At 40.1% G+C, this 27,962-nt stretch overlaps 1 pseudogene; it reads right to left on the bottom strand.

Moving 5' to 3' along the window:
- Positions 1 to 3,469: 3,469 nt before the first annotated feature.
- Positions 3,470 to 4,352, bottom strand: LOC100147148 (mitochondrial ornithine transporter 1 pseudogene; annotated as a pseudogene).
- Between the last annotated feature and the right edge of the window lie 23,610 nt (positions 4,353 to 27,962).

The raw sequence follows: 27,962 nt of genomic DNA, 5'->3' as shown, positions 1-27,962 counted from the left end.
AGAGAGAAATCAGAGAGAGGGCTGTGGCTTTTCTTGAATTGTTCTCATTCAGTTGGAGAACTTGTTTCACAGAATTCAAATGTAAGAATATAGACAACACAACCGGTAAAGTCACCTCAAGTAACATTAACATCCTAAATCAGCAGCAGAAAAAGGCAAAGGAGATGCTTTTGATCACACAGCAAGCACGTAGATAAAAAATGATAAGGCCTTGTCAAAATCTCAGTTCTGTATGTCCCTTTTCCTACATACACTCTTTTTAAAAACTCGAATTTATCATCTTCCTAGTTCCTTTAAGAAGGATTGACTAAACCACATATTTTGACTTCCAAATACTATGGTAGTGGCTCTTCCAAGATTTTTTTTTTTTAGGTAAATAATTTAATGATGATAGAACACTAGAATTTCTTTAAACACAATATTTCAAGTTACTATATTTTTGTCTGGAGTACAAATCTGAAATGGTACAAATTGTACCCAAATAATGAACCATTAATTAAGCAAATAGAATGAAAAAAAAATATTCTCCTGACTTTGGTTTCCATTCCTTACTCCCACTCACTCTTCCTTGCCTCAGACGGCTTCTATTGAAGACACTCAGTTCAATCTTTAAAGGACAACATGAGAGGGTCTGCTGCCGACAGGGCTAATCCAGACGAGCCACAGGCGCCGGGCAGGGGAGCCACAGACTCTGAAGAACCTCACTTCCTGCTGGAAGCCAGTCCCATTTTCTACTTTGTTTCAAGCCAAGGCTGCTGAGATGAGGCACCCCTCAGTAGCTACTGACCATTTAAGTATGGAGAGAAAAGCAAGGTAGAAAAATTATTTACATTCTGCCAACAGGGACAGACAAACCTGGTATGGACTACTATTAACATTGTCAAGCCATCTGCTTTCAGTCTTACAGGCTGCTTAAGAACACTTTTACTACGAGAGCCCTTGCTGGTCTTGGAGCGGCACGGAATGAGGCGGCTTGCTTTAGTGGTGACGAGGAGGACTCTTACACCAGGTGGCCAAGGAACAGTTGCCCATCCCCAAGTCTGGGAATCAGATGAACTGGGGTTTTTGTTGTTGTTAGTACATATACATGGCATAGTTTATTAACAAAACTACTTTTCTTGTTTCCTTGCTTTATAAAGTCACACCCCATATATGGTCATCATTAAAACTCACTGACTGCCAGTACCAAATGTGAAAGGCTCCGAAACTGTAAAAGCAAGGCAAGTAGTATGGATCCTGAGACAAACGTTAGAATGGGTCAGCCCAGACATTACTCACAGTGGAGTGCAAACACTACATTTTGTCTAGAACTGCCTGAGATGGGAGGACTCTGCCCATGAGCCCCATCACTCAGTCACCAGACAGGGAACGAGGGCTTCTCTTGGCTTTGGCGCTCTGCTCCCTGGATGGGTTTCCAATTGGTGCAGGCAATGAGTGAGAGGCTCAAAGTAGAGCAACAGCCCATAGATCGTCCAACAAAATACTCTGGAATCCCACCCAGACCAGGAGCAAGACAGAAGCTAAGGGCTGTTGTCAGCCACAAACTGACTTCACAAAGCACAGCAGCACAGCCCCCTCCCTTCAGCCCCTTCCTCAACCTAAAGCCCAGCACACAGGAAGCTCTTTGGGAGAGGAGAAGGGAAGTTGGCACAGGGGAGGATGTTCTGTTTCCCGAAGGCCTGATGCTCTAGGCCAAACCCAACAAGATGTCAGAGTGTAGAATATGGTCCCACCTAGAAAATGAATGGCACTATTTTAACAGTAGAGCATCCTGGGAAAATCCAGGATGCCTACTCTGAAACTTAAATCAAGAACATGGAAGCCACACGAGTATGCAGGTATAGTCCCCTCTTTAAAACACAGATGGATATATTTTTTTAATTTTTATTTTTTTCGGTTGTACATCATATTTCAAATTCTGGATACATTACATCATGTTCACCACCCAAACACTAATTATAGTGCATCCCCTCACATGTGACCCTAATCACCCCTTTGGCCCTCCCCCCTCCCCCCTTCCCCAATGGTAACCACCAGTCCAATCTCCAATGCTATGTGGGTATTTTTTTTTTTTTGTCGTTTTTATCTTCTACTTATGAGTGAGATCATATGGTATTTGACTTTCTCCCTCTGACTTATTTCACTCAGCGTAATACCCTCAAGGTCCATCCATGTTGTCACAAATGGCTGGATTTCGTCATTTCTTATGGCTGAGTAGTAGTCCATCATGTATAAATACCACATCTTCTTTATCCATTCGTCCCTTGATGGGCACCTAGATTGCTTCCAAGTCTTGGCTATTGTGTATAATGCCGCAATGAACACATGGGTGCAAGTATCTTTATGCCTTTGTGTTTTCAAGTTCTTTGGATAAATACCCAGCAGTGGAATAGCTGGATCATATGGTAGATCTATCCTTAATTTTCTGAAGATACTCCAAACTGCTTTCCATAGTGGCTGCACCAGTTTGCACTGCCACCAGCTGTGAACAAGGGTTCCCTTCTCTCCACACCCTCTCCAACATTTGTTGTTTCCTGTCTTGTTAATTACAGCCATTCTGACCGGAGTGAGGTGATACCTCATTGTAGTTTTGATTTGCATTTCCCTGATAGCTAATGATGTTGAGCATCTTTTCATATGCCTGTTGGCCATCTGTATATCTTCTTTGGAGAAATCTCTGTTCAGATCTTTTGCCCATTTTCTAATTGGATTGTTGGTTTTTTTGTTGTTGAGCTGTATTAGTTCTTTGTATATTTTGGATATTAACCCCTTATCAGATATATGGTTTGCAAATATCTTCTCCCAATTGTTAGGTTGTCTTTTCGTTTTGTTGATGGTTTCCTTTGCCGTGCAGAAGCTTTTTAGTTTGATGACCGGGCAAGGGAAAGAAAAAATGAACAAACAGATGGATATTTTAGTTTTCAAGCAACACAGGAAAACTTTTTAAAAACTTTAACCACTTAGTATAGTACAGGTGCTAAGCAGATTTTAAAAGATACCCTGCATATAGGATGGCTTAAGCAATCATTTATAACCATCTTTATGAAACATGGTTACGCCTCTAGGTTTTCCTGGTGAGATTTGAGATCAAACATGGAACCAAATTGTGCTTCACTCACGACACATAACCATCCAGACTGCATGTACACATACAGGGTTACGCAAAAGCCCTGATATAACCATATTTAGCCTTTCAGATTCAGTACACAGGGCCAGCAGCTCGCCCTGAAAGTCCCACCAAGGACAAGAGCAGTAACTTTTCGATTTCAATACAATTATGAGCAGAAATTACATGATGTAAAATAGAGGTCCTTCCATAAAGCTTAAGATTTAAAGCAGAAGAAGAGAAGACAGCAACAAATTTCCCACAAAATCAAAATAATTCCACATTGTTCTTGTACTCCATGAAACCTTGAGATAATTGCAGTCCTCAAACGCCTGTATTTGGATCTAGGTTCGCCAGAACACGTCAGTAAGCTTCAAACTGGCTCATCATCAACTTTCTGCTGTATTCATAGGCCAAAAATAGTGCCCCGTTGGCAGGGAACGCTTGGATCATAGTAGGTTTCTGTCCAGAATACAAGGCCATTATTCCTTCATTTCTCACAACACTGATAAAGGTTCCGAGAAATCCTGCCTGTTTCCCCGACATGGAAAGAACTTGAATTCTGGATTTTATACAATCCACTGGGTATACAGCAAGCCAGAGGCAGATTCCACCAACGCCACCACTTAACATCAAAGGGACAGGGTCTAGTTCATCTTTTGATCTCCCACATGCCAAAAAACGATCGGCTCAGTTCATAGCCACCGAAGAAGAAGAAATAGCCCGGTACTTCTCGAAGTAAAGTGCTCGAGTCCGTGGTAGAAGCCCAAGGGGCCACCCTTCCTAAGGATACTCTTCACGAGGGACCAAACTGTATTATGGCTTTTGGCTATCTTCCCCGACGTCTGCATTTCGTCCATGGTCTATAGTCGGAACTTCACAAGCTCAATGGGGCAGAGCATCAGGGCAGCAAACGCGGAGGCGAAGGAACTGGCAGCCGCATTATGCAGGTCACTCAGCTTTGCCTGCTTGTTTAATCCAACCGCTTTCCGCACCACCTGCTGGCAGAAGCCATAGCACATGAAGAGGACGCAGTTCTCGGCGATGTTGGCGATCAGCGCCGGGCTGGTCCCCCTGTAGAAGCCCCGGAAGCCCACTTGGGAGTAGGTCTTCAGGCAGGAGTCGGTGAGGCCCCTGTACAGCTTGCGGAACGTCTGCATCTTCACCTTCAGTGTGTAGAAGGGCTGCCCCCTGCGGCCCCGGCCATGAGGTCAATGGCAGCTTGGATGGCAGGATTGAACTTCATGTTCGTCTGCTCCTCTGCTGGGTTCCATGGAAGGCTACTCTCTGGAGCTTATGTCGGGCACTTCACATCCCGCCGCGTCCTGCTCGGGCTCCTCCTCCTGCTCTCCCCAAGATGCTTTTTAAGAAATATGGATTGAAACTTTTAGAGATTTTAAAACCTTCGATTTAATAGAACCTCAAAACATTAGCTTTAGAAAACCCCATGTTGTCCTCCCCTGACGTTACCAATGAGGGGATTTTTCCCACAAGCGGAGGAGAAATTGATTCAAAGTGGTGATCTAAGTTGGGCTACTGATCCCAAGTAGTGTTTGTGTGTGTGTGTGTGTATTATTTTAAAATTTTAAAATTTTAGACACATAGACATTGAAATACTTGTCTTTCAAAATAGAGTTCTAAAAGGTTGGGAATATCCTTGTAGAATCTTCTTAAATCTTTTGTGAAAGGTAATTAGTTAATTGGAAATGAAAGAGTAGTAACTTGAAAAGAACTGGTGCTTACAAAGGTGGATGAGATTTGAAAACTTCTAGGCAACACTTTCCTGGCACACTCCAAACGTCCCTCTGGCCACCTTCAAAGTCCTTCAGTGGAGATTCTTCCTTGCCTCTTTTTTAGCCATCAACTCCCTGATTAAATTGAATGCAAACTAAATACCAAAAAAAAAAGGGAGATGAGCCAAATTATAGTACCTTTTTTCATATATTAAGATAATATTAGATTAGTATATATGTATACTATATGTTTGTTTATATTAGCCATATATTAATATATGAAATTCAACCATGTGGTATGTACACATGTGAGTGTGTGTGTGTGTTTGGTGATATTATGGGTATTTTTATTTTCATTCTTTCAACTATACTATTTTCTAATTTTTTGACAATAAAAATATACTTTTGTATTAGGATATAAAGCTTATTTTTAATTCAAAAAAACTTACTTAAATCAGAAGAGAACTCAAGTCAACAGCAGCTCACAGGCAGAGGGTGGTGGGAGAGGCAAGTTTGCACAGCCCACCTTGAGCTGGATTGAAACTTCTGGGAGCCATGAAGATCAGCTCTGCCAGCCACAGCCAGGACTCAAGGAAGGGCTTCAGAACCCCTAAACCTTCAGGCAGAAGCCAGATTACCCAGGGATCCCGCATCACGTTCAAACCAGAGGGTTTCGAGATCTGAGTCTTGCCTCAGCCACACTGCTTCTGGCAGGCTTTGATAACACAATAATGTGCTTGGAAGGCAACTCTCCCACGTGGGAAGGGTTGTCAAGAAGAATCAATTTACACAGTCACCTGCACATCTTTCTGTCTCACAGGAGCCTTTCCCCAAACAGCATTCTCGTTCTCTTCAGCTCACAGTGGACTGCTTGCTGAGAGAGCGTTGACTTTTTTTTTTTTTTTTAACTAAGAGCCAACAGGAAACCTTTTCATTTATGTTGCTGAAGTTACATTAAACAGTGCCAGATATTCTTGGAGATGGCCTTAATTTTCTTCGTTTGAAAGAGTGAAAATTCTCTTGAAAAGAGAAAACAGTGAGATACTGCAAGCCCTGGAAGAAGCAGATTAATTTATAATTAACAAAGTAATTCAGGTCAATTCAGTTTGACAAATACTCATTGAGGGCCTACTATGTGCAAGCACTGCCAGGTTCTGTGGGGACAGTGAAACAGTAATATGCCCTTGTCCCCCAGTGTTCCTAACTCAGATCTCTGCCTGCATTTCATTTCTCTGGGGAGGTGTACTTACAGCCACACCATCTGCAGGTGTCCAACTGTTCTGGTCAGCATGCTGTTTGTGGCCTCATGAGTAAGTGACATCATTCCCATGGGTTTAACGTGATATCGCCACAACTGGTTACTGCTAACACTTCTCTATAAAGGATGGAGAGAGAGGACTAGGATGACGGCAGGTGAACAGAGACGTGGCTGTCACTGAGAAGGAGAAGGAGGCATATCATTAAAATCGCTTAGAGAATAAAGTAGCCGACTACATTTCACCCAGATCCCTTCAGATCCCCAATTTGTTTCACCTTGAAGCACTAACATATGATTCAATAATTTGTGTCCTAACATCTTTCAGCCAAGGCACCCAGAACAAATTTAAACACAAATTAACTCAAACATGAACCCATACACATGCAATTACTCACATGCCATGATAAAGTAAGATAATAAATAGCACATAGAAATACAAGGAAGGGGAATTTTACAGTAAATAATATATATATGTAAAATAAACAAAGTATTTTATTTATAAATAAATAAGTAAAAATGAACAAAACAACATCACTATTATAGACAATAATTGATATGATTTCGGGAATATCCTTCCAGACGTCTCTCTCTTCATATATCATATATAGATTTTATAGATTTCTTGTAGGTCATACATAAAAATTTATATGTATAACACACACATATGATACATGAAGAAAGATTTTATATAAGTGCATAAAGACATGTTTTTACATTTGTGAGATTTTTGCTCACTTGTTTTCTAGTGTGAGTGATATTGGAATCACTATTCATTGATGGACTTTCTCCCTTCCCTTCCTCCAGGAAGGACTCATGTGAACACACCTTGAAATCCTTCAGAGACCCTTCCTTACAAGGACTAAATGGCCGGGAATCATCGAGGACACAGTCCCTCGGAAGAATTGGGGAGTAAAATCTCTAATCAAGGACAGTTAATACAATCCACCAATTTTTGCTTGAGAAATTAGAGAAAAGCTGCCCATCACCTAAGGGAGGTCCCCTGTGAGGAGAGAGGGTGCATTCCAGGCCTCCGTGGTGGTGGGCTGTACAAGATGCCAGATGAGAGAAGACCAACACTGTCTCAGACCCCGAGCAGCTTTCGTCAGTAACTCCCTCTGGAGGCGGTGTACCATGGCGTACTCCCCCCAGGGAGTGGAAGCCAAACTGATCATCCCTTCTGCACACCGACCCACCCCCCCCCATGTCTGGGCAACACATGCTCCCAACTTTCTTGGATTATTCAGAAGGATTGAAGAGGCTTTTAGAGGAGATTCTGAATTTTCTGCAATTAAGGTATGTGGGAACTTCAGCAATGAATTGGGTAGAATAAAAGAGATTGACTATATTTGCTCTCCAAGTTTGTAAAGCACTATCTACTGAATAGAAATGGGAAGAGTTGCATATAGACAGAGATATAAGCATAGACATTGACAGAGATATTGCCAGGGCTGCTGTGCTGTGCAGCTGTACCTTACAACCTTCACAGAGTGCTGGGGGCCCACGGTGGCACTGACTGAATGTGTAGAACTTATTATATTTGTTATTTTCCTACTTGTTATTATAGTGCAAATCCTTTATTATATTTAAAGGCTACAAAGTGCTACATTATATAAGTGCACCATAATTTACCTAATCGATCCTCTATTGATGTGTGTTTTAATCTGCTCTTTCTCTATTCCAATAGTGCTATAATGATCATCCTTTTACATATATCCTGTGCATTTTCCACTTACTTCAGATAAGTAACTAGAAATGAAATTGATGGATAAAAAACCATTTACATTTAAAATTGGTACATATTTCTCCTGCCCTGCTTCAAATGCTCATGCTCAGATGATAACTACATACTAGGTTGATTTGGTATTTGTTTTCCTCGTTAATGTCATGGCCAAGTTTTAAATGTCCCCTCATTCAGGCCAGTTCTCTGTAAGCGTGTTTGTGTCTCTGTGCATGTGAATAACGATGGGGAGGAAGTCTGCAGACACCAGCAAGTTGTTCACCAACACTTTTGCCTGCTGGGCACCCAGCTGGACACCACATTTGTCGTCTTTCCTTGCAGTTAATTTTGATCATGGGACTGAGTTCTGGACAGCGGAAGTAGCAGGAAGTGGGTATCACTTTGAGGCCTGGCCCATAAAAACCTCCCACAGGAATCTCCAATTCCTTTTTCTTTTCCCATTGACCTGCAATGTACAATTACGTGAGATCCTAAATGACTGCATAAAGTACAGCCTCCCACCACCATCATCCTTTCCATCCCACTAACATGCTTTGGATAGTGAAAAATTAATTTTTATTGTATTAAGCCACTGGTTTTGGAATTGTTTTTTTACAGCAGTTAGCCTATCGTGACTATTACAGTTGCTGTTTCACCAGAGTGTACATTTTGACACCTTCTCAGATGTTGCAAGTAGCCACCAGTCTATCTTGCTTTCTTTTTGAGAAGCAATTTATAAGTAGGATGGATCAAAGCACATGAATCAGCCTATAATTGTATATGAAACCAGGTTACATGAGCCATATTTCAGTGGCAGGTTTACAAGAAGCTCAGGACCATATAGAAATACTGACTAAAACTTAGTGTATATCCCATCCATGCCAAGAGTTGGAGGTTTGGTCACAAATACACAGACAGGATGTGCGCTATTCGTGGCATCTTGCTTGTGCTGCTCAATCACAAGCAAGGTCTTCATAGAGCAAAACGGCTCAGGATAAGTCATGGGGATTCATGGAAAGAGCAAGTGCTGGAAGTCTGGAATCAGTTCCCAAGCTGTATCTGCGACTGACATTCTGTGATCTTGGGAAAGTAACTTTCCTTCTCAAGATATGAATATCCTCTTGTATGAAAAGAGCCAATTGAAATAGATCTGACATTGCAAGCAATAATAACCATCCTGTTTATTAACTCTGATTGGTCAAAGTTCTGTGAGTCTCTGTTGAAAAAAGTTCTGAGGCTACGTCAAGACTCGATAGAAAAAGTGCCACACTTTGAATGCCAAAGCAGGGGCTTGTGGCGACACATGCGTCATATTTTATCCAGTCTGTATTTACTAAGACTATGGATCCTAAAAAGGGCACTCCCTCCTCATTCTTATATTTGAATTTTATTTCAGTGCCTCAGGTCCAAGGGGAAATAACAGAAGCTACAGGTTAATATTGGGAATAATGTGTTAAGAGCATGAGCTTTAAAGTTTGACAAACCGAGTTCAAATCCTTGTTCTGCAACTATTCTTGTTTGTGAAATTTGGGGCAAATTCTTTGTTCTCTCAATGCCTCCCTTACTTCCTCTTCATATGTCAAAAATAATATCTGCTTCATAAGTTATTATTGCGATGAAATAAAATAATGTATATAAAAAGTTGAGCACAAAACCTGCCACATGGTGAATATTAGGCAGGTGGCAGGTATTCCTGCGGTTACAGTGCGGAGGGAGAACGTTCCCTGTGACAGCGTGAGGACACGGGTGAGCGAGCGCTCGCGGAAGTTCTCCCGAAGCATGGCTTATGGATGGAGAATTGAGAAATTTGGCAGTGCCTCTAGATAACATGGATTTCATATCATCTTGCCAAATTCTCAATTAAGATTTCTAGTTTTAGCCAGTTTTTGCCCTCTTTTAAGCCACAGTTTTCTTTTCTGTAAAATTAGGATAACAGCAAGACTTAGAACTTCCTTTTCTTCTTTTCTCTTATTTTTTGAGGAAGGTTAGCCCTGAGCTAACATCTGCTGGCAATCCTCCTCTTTTGCTGAGGAAGACTGGCCCTGAGCTAACATCCATGCCTGTCTTCCTCTACTTTATTTGTGGGACACCTGCCACAGCATGGCTTGCCAAGCGGTGCCATGTCCGGCGAACCCCAGATCCGAACCAGTGAACCCTGGGCCAGGAAGCGGAACATGCGCACCTAACTGCTGTGCCAACGGCCGGCCGCCCTTTTCTTAACCAATTACTATGTGGCAGGCATTGGGCTAGAGTCTTTAGATTCATTGTTTTACACAGTCCTGAGAAGAGCCCAGGAAGTCAGATGTATTAGCCCCAGGATAAAGTGGAGGCTTAGTTTGCACAGATTCACACCTGTGCTAGAAGGTAGCAGAGCTGAAATTGAAAGCAAAGCCTACTTGCAACCAAGTATCTGGTCTTAAATAGCCACAATGTTACTACCGCAGAGCCTTCTGATAAGGATCAGTGGGGGAAAATATTCAGTGCAGTGCATACACATGTGCTTACTAAGCACTGGTTAGCTTTCCTCACTCTTGACTCAGCATAGCTTTCAAGCCACTTCCAAGGGCGTCCACATGAAAACCTTTTTGCCTTAATGGTGGGACCTCAGCCATCAGACTCTGATGCTCAGTTATGCTGTTTCATATTGAACTTATGCTTTTAAATACAACTGAAAGCTGAATTTTGTGAAACATTTTAGTCACCTTCCAGCCCCATGCTCTCCTCTTAAAGTTTTTCAAAATTGTGTATAGGCTTGCAGTAACCACACTAGCACATGGCTGCATCCATTGAGCTGCCCTTGAAGGAGATTGAGAGGTCTCTTAGAGAAAGGAAATATCTCAAAGGTACGTAACAGAGGTTTGTGCAACCTCAGTTTTCATTCCATCCCCAAATAAAGTCTGACAAACGAACACCTGCTATCACTTTGGTATCTATAGGTAAAATATGCACACACACACACACACACACACACACACAAACAGAAATATGCTTTACCCTACAATTTAAATTCATTATCTTCTTTCAGAAAGGTTCTTTTCTTTTTTTTTTCTTTAAAGGCTGAATTAAATCAGTTTTTCCTCTCAGTGGCCCATGGAATGAAAAACTTTACTGCTTGACACCTTGTATTTTGCTGAAGCAATCAGTTCTCACAGCCAATACATAAGAATTCCAACTCTGTAATGGAAACAGCTGCCATTTGCAGACCTTGTAGTATGTGCCAGGTCATCAAGTACAGGTTCTGTGTGACACAACAACCTATGAGAAAGGTATAGTAGCATCCTGTCTTACCAAAGAAGAAAACGAGGCTTAGAGAAATTAAATCACCCCATGATAGCACACAGCCGATAAGGGACAGTGTCTGTCTGTCCCTAACGTCTGTGCATTTGACTCTTGTGTATATTTCTCTTTCACTTTTTTACTTATATTGTTGAATCTGCAAAAACAATAGACATTAAAAATAAGGGTTCCTGTTTATTGAGTGTTTACTGTGTGCTGCGCACTATTCTACATCATTTACATCCTATCTCCTTTTATTCTAATCACATCCCTATGAATTATGTATATTATTTGCCCCCATTTTGTAGATGAGGCTATTGAGACATGGAGAAATAAAGAACCCGTCCAAAATTTACTAGATGGGGTAGTGATAGATCGAGGTTTCTATCAAGTCAGGCTAACTGCAAAGCCTCTGCATTTAACCACACGGTGTGCTGCCTGGAGTGTAAATGCCTGCAGAATTCTTTGCTCCTCCTGTTTGAATCTGCTTAACATAAACACTGTCTTGTGTTTTTGCATTCGCAAAGACTATATAGTGTTTCAACACATTCTATGTTTCAGTCTTACTAATAAAAACAGGAGTTTTCTTCTCTTAGCAGATATACTGTGGAGATATTTATTTATTTCCAGGAGTTCATTCCACAGACACAAAGAGAGCAAACATCATTTATTTATCTCAGGAGAAATCTGGGATTCCCAGGCCTGACTAGCCTCCAAATACCCCTCAAGTGGAAATTTTAAAAGAAAAAAACATTTTGCTAGTTTTTGACTGCCTCTCCACTCCCAGAGTTCTCTGCTTTGCACTCTCAGATGCTCTTGCTCTCAGCATTGGCCGGTTCCATGGCTGTTGTAGACTACTGATTCATCATAATGCACAATTGCTTTTCCTCTTGCTTTATTCACAACAAATATGCACTCTCCTGTCATTTTTCCACCTCTTTTCCCATTTAGTTTTCACATCATTTGCTAGTTTTCTGGCTCCATAATATGTTTCTAATGAGGTAGGACAAATTTGGAAATGACCAAGAAGACTAATAAGAGTTCATATAAAAACCATGGACACCTGCCGTCCCTTGAAATTCTCCTGAGATTTATGCCCTTAGAATTCCACTGCCCCTGACTCCTTGTTCATCTGCTTAAGTTCTCCCAACAGCTTTTCTTGAACCTATCACAAGGATCACTAAAAGCATTTTGTTTAATTGGATAATTGAAGGATTGGCATGTTTTGTCCCAATGTTAATGAGATCTTAGGATTCAGTGACAGGAATAATGAATATGGATGGAATCAGAGCTTCTTAGTTCTATTGTGACTGTCTAGTCATAAGATCTGGCTTTTTTCCCTAAAGTTGGGCATAAGAACACCTGTTAAACATGCTTCACAGGGTTATTGGACAATCACCTTCTGTTATGTGTGAGAAAGGATTGTGGAATTATGAAGGGCTCTATAAAGATATCCTCCTCTGGACAAGCTCTACACTCTTTAGTGGGGATAAGGATCACTGAGAGCCGTAGTCAATGGGCTGTGCTTCTGCTAACAATACAAGCCAACTGACAGAAGCCATTGCTGAGTAAGCAACAGTTACTGAGCACTTATTATGTGGCAGCCACTTTACTAGGTGCCAAAATGACAGAGGGGATAAGATAGAGTAAATCAATCAAAGCATGCCTATGGAAACTTGTTAATCTCCTGGCCACCGTGATAGGTCCTGGGCACACAACTGTGAAAGGCTGTGTAGTATAGCCTACTGGAAGACAAGCAAACAGGAAATTGAAACCCAATGAGGTGGAAAAAAATAGAGGATCCTATGGCAACAACAAAGGGATATTTGATACAGACTGGCGATATTAGTGAAGGCTTCCCAAAGGAGGTATCATATACGGTGAGACCTAAAGAAGGTTGTATTCATTTCCTAGGGTTGCTGTAACAAAGTCCCATAAACTGGCTAATTTCAAACAACAGAAGTGTAAACTCACAGTTCAGAGGGCCAAAAATTCGAACTCAAGGTGTCCACATGGTAGGTTTCTTCTAGAGCCTCTGAGAGAGAAACTATCCAGTGCCCTCTCCTAGCTTCTGGTGGTTGCAGGCAATCCTTGGTGTTCCTTGGCTTATAGATGCATCATTCCAATCTCTGACTCCATCTTCACATTGCCTTCCTCTCTGTTTCTATACATCCTTTTTCTGTCTCTTATAAGGACATTCTCATTGGATTTAGTGCCCATCCTAATCCAATATAATCTCATTTCAATACTTAATTTCTCCTGCAAAGACTCTATTTACAAATAGATTTTATTCCAAGCTTCCTGGTGGAAATGAATCTGGGGAGGGGACATTATTCAACCCACTACAAAGGAGTAGGAACTATTCTAGATAATAATTGATGGAAGGGCATTCCAGGAAAAGACAAAAGAATATGCAAAGTCCTAGAATGAAGAAAGAGTATGGCACATTCAAGGAATGTTAAAACATGTCAATGTGGCTGAAGGGAGGAAGGCTAAGGGACAGCTGAAAAAGCTAATGATAAAAAGTAGAGTCTGCAAACTAAGCTGAAGGATCTGGACTATTTTCTAAGAGTCATGAGAGACGATGCTGTTTCAAGTAAAATATTGACAGGATACACACTGTGTTTCAAGAGATCATCCTGGCCTTGGGCAGAGAATCAAGTGTGGAGAGATTAGAGGACAAGAATCCAGTTGGAGGCTGCTGTTGGAGTGGAGGTGAGAAAGGATGTTGGCTTGACTCATAGGAGTGGCTGTGGAGAGGGAAATAAATGATGTTTTTGGGAAAGAAAGAAGAGATTTAATTAAAAAGGACTTGCAGGACTTTGCAACTTAAAAAAAAGTAGCTGTACGAGGTGATGGATGTTAACTAAACATTGTGGTAATCATTTTGCAATATATACATATATCAAAATCATTATGTTGTACACCTAAACTTATATAATGCTGTATGTCAATTTTACTGGATAAAATAAACTAGAAAAAAAGCATGAAAAAAGGGGAAAAGGAGATTTTCAGGGTTTAAAGGGAAGGCATGGTTTTACAGATTTTTATATACTTTAAATTTTTGAGGGATTTTTTTCCCTTATCTTAGTAATTGAGTACATTTCCAATTGATTATAGTGATTTCCCTCAGAGATGCAAGTGTTTATTATAAAAAATGACAATATTTGGATAATTTCTTTAAATCCTCTATATCAATTAAAATTCTTTTACTTCTGAGTAACAGTAATTGAATTTTAACTAATGTAAAAAAAAAAAAATAAGTAGGGGGATCTATTTACTCTCATCCTGGGAAGTGGATTGAGTAGACCTCATGAGACCTACAGGCTTGACTAGACCTCATGATTCACATGCCATCATCACAATTTTTCTCTTTTTCTATCCCTCAATTTCACTCTTTTCAGCCTGGCTTCATTCTCATATAAGCTCTTCCTCTGAAGGTGGGAAGGCTGTTGTAACTTCAGCTCACATCAACTTTATACTCACAATCTCCAAGAACAGAAAGTCTCCCCCACTAACTTTGTTCAGTGTCTCGGGAGAAGGTCTAATTGTTTCAGCCTGGATCCTGTTTCCATCCCAAAACCGTTTCCTCCACTTGAGTAAACAGAATACTCCCTTAGGCCTAGGTCGTGTGCCAAAAATTGGGAATGAGTAAGCCCATCTGAGCTTCACGGACCAAGCAGAATACTATGGAATGAATAAGAGATTGTGCCTCAAATAAAGGGCATTGAAGCACACACACAAAAAAAGAAGTAATAAAAGTAACAGATATTCAACACACACTGCAATAGTCCCAAGAAAAAGCAATTGTCTTAAAGCAGGGTAAAGATAATAATCTGAATTCATAATTTATTTCATCAGCCTCTGTTATTGTCTAATCCATCCATCCATCTGTTATCTGTCCCTCCATTCACCACATGTTTATGAGCACTCACCACTTAAAAGGAGCTAAGGAATTCAAAGCTGAATAATATGTGATTTTTGCCTTCAAGTTTCTTATTATCAGAAAGGGATGGCAGATATTATAAATACATGTTTAGGTAGGAATTAAGTGAGGCACAGACACACTAGTTTATTAATATGGATCAATTCATTTTTTGTTCAATGGATGAGTGAGTGAATGAATAAGCCAAATCTGCTTCATTAAAATATTTATTTTCAAAAAAAAAAAAGAAGACAGATGTTTCATACCCTCTAAGCAAGTCAGAACGAAATACCCAATAATAGTACAAATAGTGAACTACCAAACATTAAATATGGGGTGAATTTTCCATTTGAGGATTCAAGACTGATGTTGTGGAGAAAGGAGCATTTCAATGGCAACTTAAAGAACGAAAAAGATCTCAATAACTAGACGATTGTTCCAAGATAGGGGAATACTAGAGATTACAAGGAAAACAGATATGAAGTTGCTTGAATAGTTGAGGAAAATAATAGATGATGTATGGCTAAGATGCAGAGTATCTAAGGATTAGAGAAAGGGATATGACCATAAAGATGGTTTGGAGACAAATTACGGATGATCTTGGAGTCCAGATCAAGGAAGGTCAACTATTTCCCATAGATATTTTGAAGCTGTTGCAGTTTGGGGTAAAGAAATTGAATAATTTGTGAAATAACCTGTGTTTCAACGATAGCTCAGAGAAGAGTAACTGGTGCTCATGAGTGCTGCGGTCCCCAAAGCCAGTCCAACCCTTTTCACCTTTCCATTTAGCTTCTACATTTCTGGGAATCTGGGGAGAAGTTAGGCATTTTTAAACGTTTAAGAACAATTTTCTCAGAAGAAAATAGACTTTCACTAGCTGAGCACTTTGGTGGTAAAAATTATTTTTTTAGAACTATCACCATTCCTAGAGAAGAACCCAAACCTCTGTGATTGCATGGCCTACTTTGCTTCAATTTATTCAAGAATAAGTTGCAGCAAGGTCAAGGAACACAGTCATAAACACCTTCATGTTTATACCTTCTGCTGCTGGGGGAAATCTCCAGAACCTTTTAGCACACTCAGAGTTTCTGTTCAATGCTAAGTAAAACCTCATTTTAGCAGTCAGTTTGTGAATATGTTTGTTCCACTTCCACCTCTGTCAAACATGCCGTCATTCCCACTTTCTTTGTCAAGAGAAGAGAGAAATACCAAGGAATTTGTGTTTTGGGGTATAGGGAAGGTATCTTGAAAAGAAATTGCACTCTGAGAAGAGGGAAAGTGAGAAAATGTTGCTCTTCAGATTTTATTTTTTCCTCTTTGGGACAAGAGTTCAAAGACATCAGCATACAGTTGTGAATTGACATATGTGGTGTAGGAAAGAGTCACTGGAACTGTAAGCTCATGGAGAGTGGCATTTCTCCATCTGCACTGGTGACAACATGATTCATATAACCACACCACCTCTTCCCTGAAGACACAGACAGCCCCCACGTGAGATGTGATCCTGTTGCTAGCAAGTGGGATGTGAGTGATAAGCCCTTTGAATGTAAAGCATCAGTTCTCACTTTGGAAGGTCTTGCCCACACAGCCAACTTGGCCAATCCCACACATTCTCACCATCACCAAGAGGAGAAATTCATAGAGTGTTAACACAAGAAGAAACTTTGTAGACCACTACATTCTTTTCTCATGGAGAAAATAAGATCACTGAGAGATGTCATTCATGGTTGGTCAATATTGATAATAAAGCTACTAATACTGAAGAATATAATCTCTTGTATGTGAATAACACTTCACAGTTTATGAAACATCTTCAGGACTAGTCTCACCTCCAATTCTCATGGCAAGTCAATGAGGTGGTATTTGTTATCCCCGTCTTATAGATGAGGAAACTAAGGCTCAGAAGAGTTAAAGTAACTCATCTAGGGTGAAAGAGCTACCAAGAGTTGAGCTGAGACTGGAATTGTGATATTCTGAGTAGTAGGCCACAACTCTTACTTTTATATTGGATAGCCTCTCAAATAATCTCCACCAAATGACCCCATGTTTGTGTTTTTATTATGAGAGATTCCAACAGAGAATTCCAAAAGATTTCCCTGAGCTCCTAGGAAATCAGAAGCATTGAGTTTTCACTGAGTGCAAGACTGTACAAGAGTATTACATTGTATAGCTGTAAGTATTGTTTCTACCACAGAAGAGTTATAATATAACTGGGGACACCAGTCAAACACACAGTAAATAAACAGAGAGCAACTCAGAGTGAGCCATAATTAAGAGCTGACTGGTAATGGCAACATTTGATACAGGAGTTGAGAAAAATGAGTGATGAGTGAAGGCTGAAGAAGTCTGGAAAGAAATACAATTAAGCCTTAGAGAAAAATGAAAAGCTAGGACTTTAGTAGCACATGAACCTGGAGACATGAACTCAGTGCTGCCTTTTATGACGTGTGACTTGCAGTAAGCCACTGAAATCCTCCAGTCCTCCATTTCCTCATCTGAAAATGGGGTAACTCCTATATCTTAGGGTTATGGTGAGAACCAAATAGGGTAAAATATCTCAAGTTCTTAGCATGGCACTTGGCACAGAAATATTTCTATTTTTAATTAACTTCTTTAACAAAGATGTGGAATTTAACTGGCTCAGCTTGGTTAGAGGCTAGTCCGCTTGGTGCATGTGATGGTTAAGCAGAGAAGGCAGCTGCACATCTCTGTGCCTTGCTTTGGCATCTTGCTTGGCCACAAGTTTGCTTGGGCTGACTTTGGCAGTCTTGGAGGACACTGACAGGAAGGTGTGAAAAGCTCTGGGCTGATTGTCACACCACGGATATCGATGTTTGTAAATGGGTGCCTTTAGAGCTCAAGAAGAGCATTAACTCAAGCCTGGGTTCATAAAGGAAATCAGTGGAGGACTCTGAGGCCAAACATCAGTACTTCAGAGGCAGTGATGGCTAGAAACAGGAGATGATCTGGCTGCTCTAAGAACGCCAAACTTTTTTTTGGAGAAGTGAACAAGTCTCTAGAGCAGATTCTTCCTTTTCCTGCAAGGGATCACTTAGAGAGTCTTCTTGGTCACACTACCGTCGTTCAAATATCTATTTGATATTGGTTAATTTGGCCATGAATCGAGATAATGTAATACAAACACTGCAGGCTGTGATGACAAGTATTTGGTATAATAACTTGATGAATGCCTTATTGAGGGAGACTGCAACTCTGAAAAAAATTGACAGAGATATAGGAAGGGAGGGCTAGAAGTCCAAGATCTGGGTATTGGCAGGGATGATCTCTTCTGAGACCTCTCTCCCCTTGGCTTGTAGATGGTTGTCTTCATGTTCACATGGCTTTCTGCCTCTATTGTGTCTATCTCCAAATTTCATCTTCTTACAAAAGCACTAGTCATATTGGATTAGAGCCCGCCCTAACGGCCTCATTTTAACTTTACTATCTCTTGTCCTATATCCAAATATAGCCACGTTCTGAGGTCCTGGGGGTTAGGGCTTCAGCACATGAATTTGAGGGTGACATAATTCAGCCCACAACAAGGATACCAAAAAGAATTGCAGATTCCCTTGATAGGCCAAGAAACAAAAATTTGAGGTGGTGATACTGTTGGAAGAGAAAAAATGAGAGACATAGGGGAGGGCTTCATCAACATGACAACAGTCTGGGCCCATAGTGAGCAACAGCCAAAAAGGAGCTTCCTGTGACACAGGACAGGTGATCCATTCAGGTGGCAGTGACATCTAATTTTGAGTCAAACTGTCCTCATCTGAACTGACATGAATGTATAATATCTTCAGGTTTAGGTGTAAAGTTTATTATCCACCACAACTTGTTTTTAGCCTCTTGTTAGCCCTATCTTGGGGATGAAGGAAAGGGTTATGTCAATGTTTTAAAGAAAAACAAAGGGAAGAGAATTAAATGACAGGGAGAGGTGGAGACAAAATATCCAAAAGAAGTGACAGGGAGAGAAGATAGCAGCAACAGTTCAGAGTAAGAATGGAAGAAATCAACCAGGACTTGTAAGCACTCCCTGGAAATATTCAGAAATATCGGGAGGGGTTGGATTTTCTTGTATTCATGCAGGATGGGGTTGACTTATTTTATTTTATATGAAGTTTGCCTTCTATATAAAAGATCTTAAGGGAGAAAACATGATTTCTTTATAATTACATAAAAGAGGGTGGGGGATTTTGAAACATAAAAGTTGACACATCAGTTAAATAGCTTTTTGTTGTTATTGTTATTGCTTTCAGCTATGAGCTTTTGCCCTATGTTCCCAGCTACTAAAAATACTTTCCCCTAAATCAATACTTTTAAAAGATATTCATTTGGAATAGCTCTGGGTAGCACAAGCAGAGCTCTCCTCTAACTAGAATTGAAGGGGAAATGTGTGCGAGGAAAACCAGAAGGAACTAGAGTAAGCCCTGGGTCAATAGGTACAAAAGGTTTTACAATAAAGATATGAGAGCAAAATCAAAATCTGAGGAAGTAACTTCTCTACTCAAAACCTCCACGACTGCCCATTTCATTAGGATGAAATTCGATCTCACCATAGCTATAACTCCTGTTTGATCTGAGCTCGCCCATCTCTGCAAACTCATTGCGTACCACTCTTTCCTTCTTCACTCTGGACCACCCATACCAGCTTTCATTTTCCCCTTCCAACATGCCCAGCTTATTTCTACTTTTGGATCTTTGTCTAGAGGCCCATTTTGCCTTTCAATCTCTTCTTGCAGATCTTTGAACAGCTTCTCCTTCTTGTCATTCAAATCCTATCTTAAAGGTCACCTTCTTAGGTAAGGCATCTCTGATTACTCCATCTAAGGAAGCCACCCTCCCACCCCCATCATCATTGTCCAGTATTACTTGTTATTTTTTACTATTTATTTATTTATTCATGTATTTTGTGTTTATTGTCCATTAGAATAGAAGTTTCTGGAGGGGAGAGACCTTATTTTCTTATTCTCTGCTATATCTCCAACAGAGGAAACATTTGTTGAATGAATGAATGAATGTCATTCTCATCCACGCTTGGGGTCAGAGCATTCACATATGCACAAACCCTTCCATGTACATGGGAAAGCCAGACATTCAAAACATTCATGTTTTGCCAAATATTTAATCTTTTCCTTACTAAACTTTTTATCAGAATTGCTTTCCCTTCCCCCCCGAAAAAGCTTTAAAATAATTTACAAATCGAGGCTGGCCCCGTGGCCAAGTGGTTAAGTTTGTGAGCTCCGCTTTGGTGACCCAGGGTTTCACCGGTTTGAATCCTGGGCATGGAATGGCACCACTCATCAGGCCATGCTGAGGCAGCATCCCCCATAGCACAACCAGAGGCACTCATGACTAGAATATAGAACTATGTGCTAGGAGGCTTTGGGGATAAGAAAAAAAAATAATAATTTAAAAATCATAGAATTACTGGGCTTGCAAGAGCAACTGAAGGGTATAGTCCAATTATCCTACTTGGTGCTTCATTTGCCACTACATTACTCCTACCTAGAGATTTTCTCATGTCTACATGAATACTTCCAGTAATGGAGGACCCTCCTGCCACACACAAGGTAGTCCAATTTATCTTCTGACAGCTTTCAATGTTAGAGTAGTCACATATAGGGAAAAATAAACTTCCTTTTATTCTTTCCTTCATTCCCTCACTCACAGATGATTATAAAGTAAGCATCTTACTATGTGTTAACCACTGTGCTAGCTCTGTGAATGAACACGAGGGGCTACAATACAGTAGTGGGAGAGAGAAGGAGTGTCTTCCTGCATAGAGTGTTAGAGCAGCTGTGAGAATGGATATGGTGTACATAATTACAAGAAAATTACTAGAAAAGAGGCACTGCAACTGATAACTGAGGGACATAGACTGGACAAGAAGGAAGAAGTGTGTGTGAAGTCTGCAGAATGAATAGGGCTTGGACAGTACAAGGAGAAGAGCCAGTTCTTGAGAAGGAAGAGTGGTTCCAAGCAAAGGGAAAAATGTACCTAAAGATTCCAAAACCTTGAAGATGCTGCTGAGACTGCAGCATGAAATCACATGGACCTTGGGTGTCAGCTTGCTCAAAGAATTCCACTGTGGCTGAAGCAAAGACTGAGGGGCAAGGAGATGTGGCTGGAGGGAGAGGAAGAACAAGACTACTCAGGATATGTAAGCCATCTAAGACTCAACCTTTATGTAAAGAGATTTGAAGCTATCAAAGGGTTATAAAGCAAGGAAAGACATGAATTGGAGGGGTGCAAAAGTGAAGTAGGGTGATTGGGTAGGAAGCTGTGATAGTAGCCCGGGCAAGAGATGAAAATGGCTTAGATTAGAGTGGTGGAGAGTTGAGATGAAGGGAAACTGAAAGATTAGAGAGAGAGTTGAGAGGCCAAACCCACTTGTTGATGCTAGCTCCCCTTTCTGGACTACACAACATAAGTAGCTTCACACTTTTCACCCAACCACACTTCAGGTCTTTGAAGGATTGCCACTCCTATCCCCTATAGCTCCTATCCCAAGTTGCACTTATGCAAGCAGCACAGCCATGGTCCTTCCAACTGTCATTTGTAGACCATGGTCTGACATTTTCTAGCATTCTGGTTACCATAGTCCAGATTTATACTCTCTCAATACCAATTGATGATGTATCGTATGGTGCCTCCAAGGATACATATCAACCCTCAAGTGGCAAAAAGGGCAAAAAAATGATTGCTGGGAGAGATGAATCAAGAGGAGTAAAGAATAAAAGAAATAATTATCTGCTTCTTAAAGTTTCAAGAGCCAACTATATTCCATTAGACCTCAGGGCGTTCTTTAGGAACCAGTATATGTTGAACTTTCTTGCATAATAAGATACGACACAAAGATTAACCTGTAGACTTTAAACGTAAAAACAATTTCAAGCAAGAGTGCTTAGTGAAGTGAAAATCATTCCTGTCTTAAAAGATGGGCCTATTTTTGTTGTGATCACAGAAGGGGGTGATTTCTGAGAGCAGAAGCACAGCCAGGTCCATCAAAAATACCAGTCACAGGGACACATTCATTTCGAACCAGCATATTCTGTTGACATCTCCCCAGAAGAAGGTACGAGAAACTGACATTAGCTTGAGATCTAAGCTGAGACTGCAGCATGAAATCATATGGACACTCTGGTGTTATCTTCCCCGAAGAGTTTCCTTTTATATAAATTGCAGGAAACCTGACACACATATTAAAATTTACTATGGTTGAGCGAGAGTCAGGAAAAAAACAAAAAAGAGGAGACAAACGTTGCTTCCAGTAATAACATCCATTATCACTTGATACATGTTTTGTTCTCTTGGGGGCATTTCCTGACATAGATTTTCACGCCAACCAAAACGTCGCATTTTCAATGGAAATACAGCAGATGTATTCAACCACAGAGAATATCTGGCTAAAATAAAAGAAAACCTCGCTCTTTTTTTTCTTATCCTTCTTGCTTGGTGTTTGCCTTCATCACCATCAACTGTGCAGTCAGGCATCCATCAGCAGCGTTGGTAGAGTGCCTACTTTGAGCTAGAGCTTTGAAACCCGATGCCTGTTAAATGAGAGTTATCTCAGAAACAGATAACTGAGAACGCTCCACAAGCTCACCCTGCCTTAGCCCAGTGTTCCCAAATGCACTGCAAGAGTGACAAGCCTGGAACCTGCCACTTTGCTCTGCATGATCATCTCTAACTTTATCCTAATATTCTAAGCATAGATGTTAAAAATTAGAATTGGGAGGGTGTCAACATTACTGGCATTACTGGAGGAAATATAAACTGCTATATCTTACTTGAAAAGTTATCAGAAACTTTAAAAATGCCCAAGTCTGTTTATCCAATGAGATAATTTCTGGATAAATAGCCTAAGGAAATATTCACAGACTGAAATTACAGGAATGAGGAGAAATATAACCAGCAACATAAATACCATCAGGAGAGGAATGATAAATGAAAATATTTATTGTATAGCTATTTAATTGATGTATTGTTACGCACCCCATAAAAAAGCTGTTTTTAAAAGCCAATCCTATGAGTCTTGGGCTTAAATGAAAATCAGAGGATATGGAATTAAACACAGTCATAGCCATTTTATATATATATATATATATATATTTTTTTTTTTTTTTTGAGGAAGACTAGCCCTGAGCTAACATCTGCCAATCCTCCTCTTTTTGCTGAGGAAGATTGGCCCTGAGCTAACACCTGTGCCCATCTTCCTCTATTTTATATGTGGGACACCTATCACAGCGTGGCTTGCTAAGCAGTGCCATGTCCGCACCCGGGATTCAAACAGGCGAACCCTGGGCCACTGAAGTGGAACATGCTCACTTAACTGCTGTGCCACTGGGCCGGCCCCCCCATTTTATATTTTTAAGTTACGTACATAAAAATACACAAACGTATAACAAAGTAGAAATCACAGTGACACATGGTAGGCACATAAATTAATTGCTGAAAAAATGAATTTGCAACAAAATCTTAATTGTACACGTTTGGGAGATTGATTTGGGGTAATCGTATTTCTTCTTTATATTTCTCTATACTTTCCTGCTTATTTATAATGAGTAGTTAATTCTTATCATCAGAAAGCCTCTGCAGCTTGAGTAGGGAGAGTACTAATTAGTATAAGCTGAGTATCATAGGGAAATTGATATGAATTACTCAAGTTTATGACAGTATTAACAATCTAGCTAGAGCTGCAATGTGAACACCCTCTGTCCTGGGCCAGGACAATTCCTATTGAACAACGCGGGGATTTCTTTGAATTGTTCCTTGAAGACCAACCCCAGGCTCTCTTTTACCACTGTTCGATGAGAGAAAACCCGGCTGCATGCGGCTACAATTCCTAGTGAGTCTCATCTCAGCCTTTCAGACCAAGGTCTGAGTCCTAGACACAAATGGAAACCTCAGCTTGTGTCCCTTTGGTTTCTTGCTACTGAGAACTCTGGGTGGAAGCATGCCACTGGAATAGCAAAAGACAGGCTGTGTGAAGTATAGTTTTCAAGTCAAAGTATTTCCTGCAAAATAGCTTACCCCTCTCTCGGAGCTCACTGGGGCATTATATTTTAATGTCCTTTAGAGTCATTTGACTTGAAGCTTGGTTTCAGAGACCAATTAGGAGTATAATTTAAAAAAATAATAGTAATGACTATATCAATTTCAAGATCATCATCTGCTAGCCACTGTGTTTACTGCCTCATTTGATTGATATCATAGAATCTTTACAAAATCTTTCTGTGATAAGTACTATAATTATCCCCATTTTACAGATGAGGAAGCAAGTTTGAGGAGATCATTCAAATCTCATCCTAACGGCCACCTTCTGGGATAAGGCTCCTCTGATTATCTAAGGAAGCCATGCTCCCACCCCTGTTATCATATGATCACGTGAGTTTTCTTTTTTAGCTTGTGGATATGATGGATTACATTAATTAATTCTCAAATGTTGAGCCAGCTTTGCACACCTGGGATAAATCCTATTTGGTTATGATGTATAATTGTTTTACACATTGTAGGATTCAATTCACTAATATCTTGTTGAAGATTTTTGCATCTATGTTCATGAGAGATATTGGTCTGTAGTTTTCTTTTTTTGTAAAGTCTCTGCCTGATTTGGGTATTAAGGTAACACTGGACTCATAGGATGAATTAGGAAGTATTCCCTCTGCATCTATCCTCTGAAATACACTGTGATTTCATTTACATTCAAATATATCAGAACAAGGAAATGACTGACACATATTTAGGATGAAAGAGGTAATTGTGATAAGGGAAAGACACGCAGTTATTTCAAAGCCACTGGTCTAAACCTGGGTGATAGGATCAGGTTAATCATTTGTTCATTTGTTTCATTAATGCTCTTTAAAAATGCTCTGGGAGCCAGCCTGGTGGCGCAGTGGTTAAGTTCCCACATTCCGCTTTGGCAGCCCAGGGTTCGCCAGTTTGGATCCTGGGTGGGGACTTAAGCACTGCTTGTCAAGCCACGCTGTGGCAGGCGTTCCACATAAAATAGAGGAAGATGGGCACAGATGTTAGCTCACGGCCAATCTTCCTCAGCAAAAAGAGGAGGATTGGCAGTAGATGTTAGCTCACGGCTAATCTTCCTCAAAAATAAAAATTTTTAATTCTCTGTAAAACTATGTTATATGTACTCTTTGGTATTTATAATGTATTTTGAAAGAAATAGAAAGAAAGAAAAAAGACAAGAGGAAGGGAGGGAGGAAGAGAGGGAAAGAGGAAGGGAAGGAAGGTAGGCTGGCCATGTTGCCCAAGAGAAGAGACTAAACTTGGGCCTCAAATCCTGACTTTGCCACTTATTAGCTGTAAGGTCTTAGGCAGTTTACTTAAACTTTCTGAGTTTAAGTCGCTTCACCCATAAGATTAAAATAATGTCTAATTTAGAGCATTGTTGGAGGATTAAATGAAATGTTTTTGAAGTGCTTGGCAGACAGTGCATGCTCAATAAATGATAGCTATACTTGCAGTATGATATACTCTTTTTCGTTTTCATTCATTGACATTTATGGAACACCTATCATATACCAGACTATGTCCTTAGCTATACTAATAAATGAAACAGACACAATCCTTGCCATTGTGGACTTTACAGTCTAGCAGTAGAGAGAGACGTTAAACAATCACAGAGATAAACATGAAGAATTAAATTATAATAAGTGATAAGAAAGAATAAAAGATAAAGGAGAGATTTTAGCATGAAGCCATCATTTAGACAGAGAATCAAGGGAAGTCTTCTCTGAAGAAGTGACATCAGAGCGTTCTGGAAGATGCCTTCATATTTCTACGGTAACGAGACTTATCCAGCTAGACTCCTTTCACCTTCTAAGTCTCAGTTTAAATGACATTGCTATAGCTGGGAATTCAGTATCTATTCAATCAAAAATACATATGTTTAAAGTTGCCATGTGAATATAAATATGTACTGAAAATTTCAGGGTTTTATGCCTTTTTGAAGCTTTTTACACACGTGATTAATAGTAACAATAATCTCAGCGTTAGATACCAACATTTAGAAAAAATATCCTGGATTTCAGCTTCCTCTCATTATATTCCTCAAAGCGTACAGATTTTTTTAAAAAGAGAAAAAGGCAGCAATGGAAATTTAGAAAAGTACATCCGGAAAATAGTAATTAAGATTTTAAAAAAATGAATGTAGCAAATAAGGCCTTCCTCCATAAATTACCAATTATGATCCTTGGGCCCTTAGTTATATAATCCTGACTAGAATTACTTTTGCTTTTGCAGCCAAATCCCTAGAGTCTTGTGTTCCTAGCTGGCACAGACAGAGCAAAGTTATTGCAGGCGAACCTCCTAAATCCTGAATACAGCATTTTCCTACGTACTACCATCACAGGTCTGTAACGTAATGGGAAAAAAAGAAAAAGGAAGCAGTTTGAATACTGGGTTCATTAAAAAGCAAAAGATAAAGTCAATGCTGCATCTTGAACTTAATCAGATATAATGGCATTTTCCTTGAGCTATAAAAAATAAATCTCTCCAGATTTAGGTAATAGCACGAGCAGAAAGGGAAAAATGAAGGCATTTATTTGGAAACTTTTGATCACCCCTTACCACAATAACTAACCACACTGATAAGGAACCTACAACAAAGGGAAGTGTCTGAAATCTACTTAATAAAATCTTGTACTTGGAACATTAGATCCTATATCAAAAGAGCAAGACCATGATTCTGCTTCCCAAGAGGCTCATGCCAACTTGAGAATGTGGCTTCACACTGCTGCTCTTCCTTTTTCCCGTGCTGACACAAGGCAGTGCGTGATTACGGGAGAGGTGAGTGGAAGTAACAGAAAATACGAAAATGTGGTGTTAGGATTGGGCAAAAGACTTAAAATTACATAAAAAGCAGCAACATTTGGCCCTGGTAGTTACCCTCTGCCTCCCACCAAAAACAAAAATAAAAACAAGCAAAACACTTCCAGATAAGTAAAAATGACCTGCATTTGGCCTCATAATTTATATGCAGAGGCTTGGAACGATAATCCAGATGAACTCAAAGTTTACAGCACGGAGTTAAAGCACTTCTATCTCTTTGTGGAGGCATTAACATTCTGTCTCTACTTGTGTATATGCTGAGGCTGAAATAGACTCTAGGAGAACACCCCACATAAATTCCAGATTCTAGAAGTCCTCAGATTCCACCAGTTCCTTGAATTTCCCAGTCATTATTGGCCTCTTAAGAAGCACAATTCAAAATTCCTTAGCTTCAAGAAAAGAGATGTCTCTTGCTGCCACAATCACAGATCAGGCTTCAAAATCCCCCCAGAGGAGAAGTAAAGGTGTGTAAGTGTGTGTGTGTGTGGGGGGGGGGGTGTATGTGTACACCCAAATCTCTCCTTGAACTTCAGTTTAGAAAGCAAAACTGCTAAGTTTCCATGAAAAAATAGGCAAGTTCTTTTTATGTGACACTTGCATACACACATACACAAATGTTCAGCTTTCAACTTTGTCATTCCGGGCAAAGAAAAAGAGACTTGAGAGCCAACAATGATGATGAGACGCAACTACCATCACTACTGCCCATCTTTGACCTGTTACACAAAAGAATCATCATCATCATCATTCATTGTCAGAACAGAAAATAATTGGCATGTCTTGAAGCTCATACCACAAAGTCAGAGATGCTTTCGTTGAGACTTGTAATTGACATAGGTGAAATAATATACAATAGTTTCATGCTACAGCAAGGAATTAGTGAGGTTTAATTGGCATTTAACGAGTACTGCCAATCACAGAAGAGAATATATTCTGTACAGTAAAACATACCGCTTCTTGTATTCTGTCATCACTAATGTCTTTCGACTGGCATCCTGCATTTTTGCCTGTCCCATTTGTGCTCTCCAAGAACCCTTGAACCAACCAGGAGCTAGCAAGTTTCTCCATGGCTGGCCTCTGACTTTCTACCTGCAGCT

The sequence above is a fragment of the Equus caballus genome, chromosome 14 (genome assembly GCF_041296265.1).
Source record: "Equus caballus isolate H_3958 breed thoroughbred chromosome 14, TB-T2T, whole genome shotgun sequence".
In the NCBI taxonomy this organism is placed as follows: Eukaryota; Metazoa; Chordata; class Mammalia; order Perissodactyla; family Equidae; genus Equus; species Equus caballus.
Note: the sequence above shows the minus strand (reverse complement) of the source record. Positions and strands in the feature narration are given on the sequence as shown.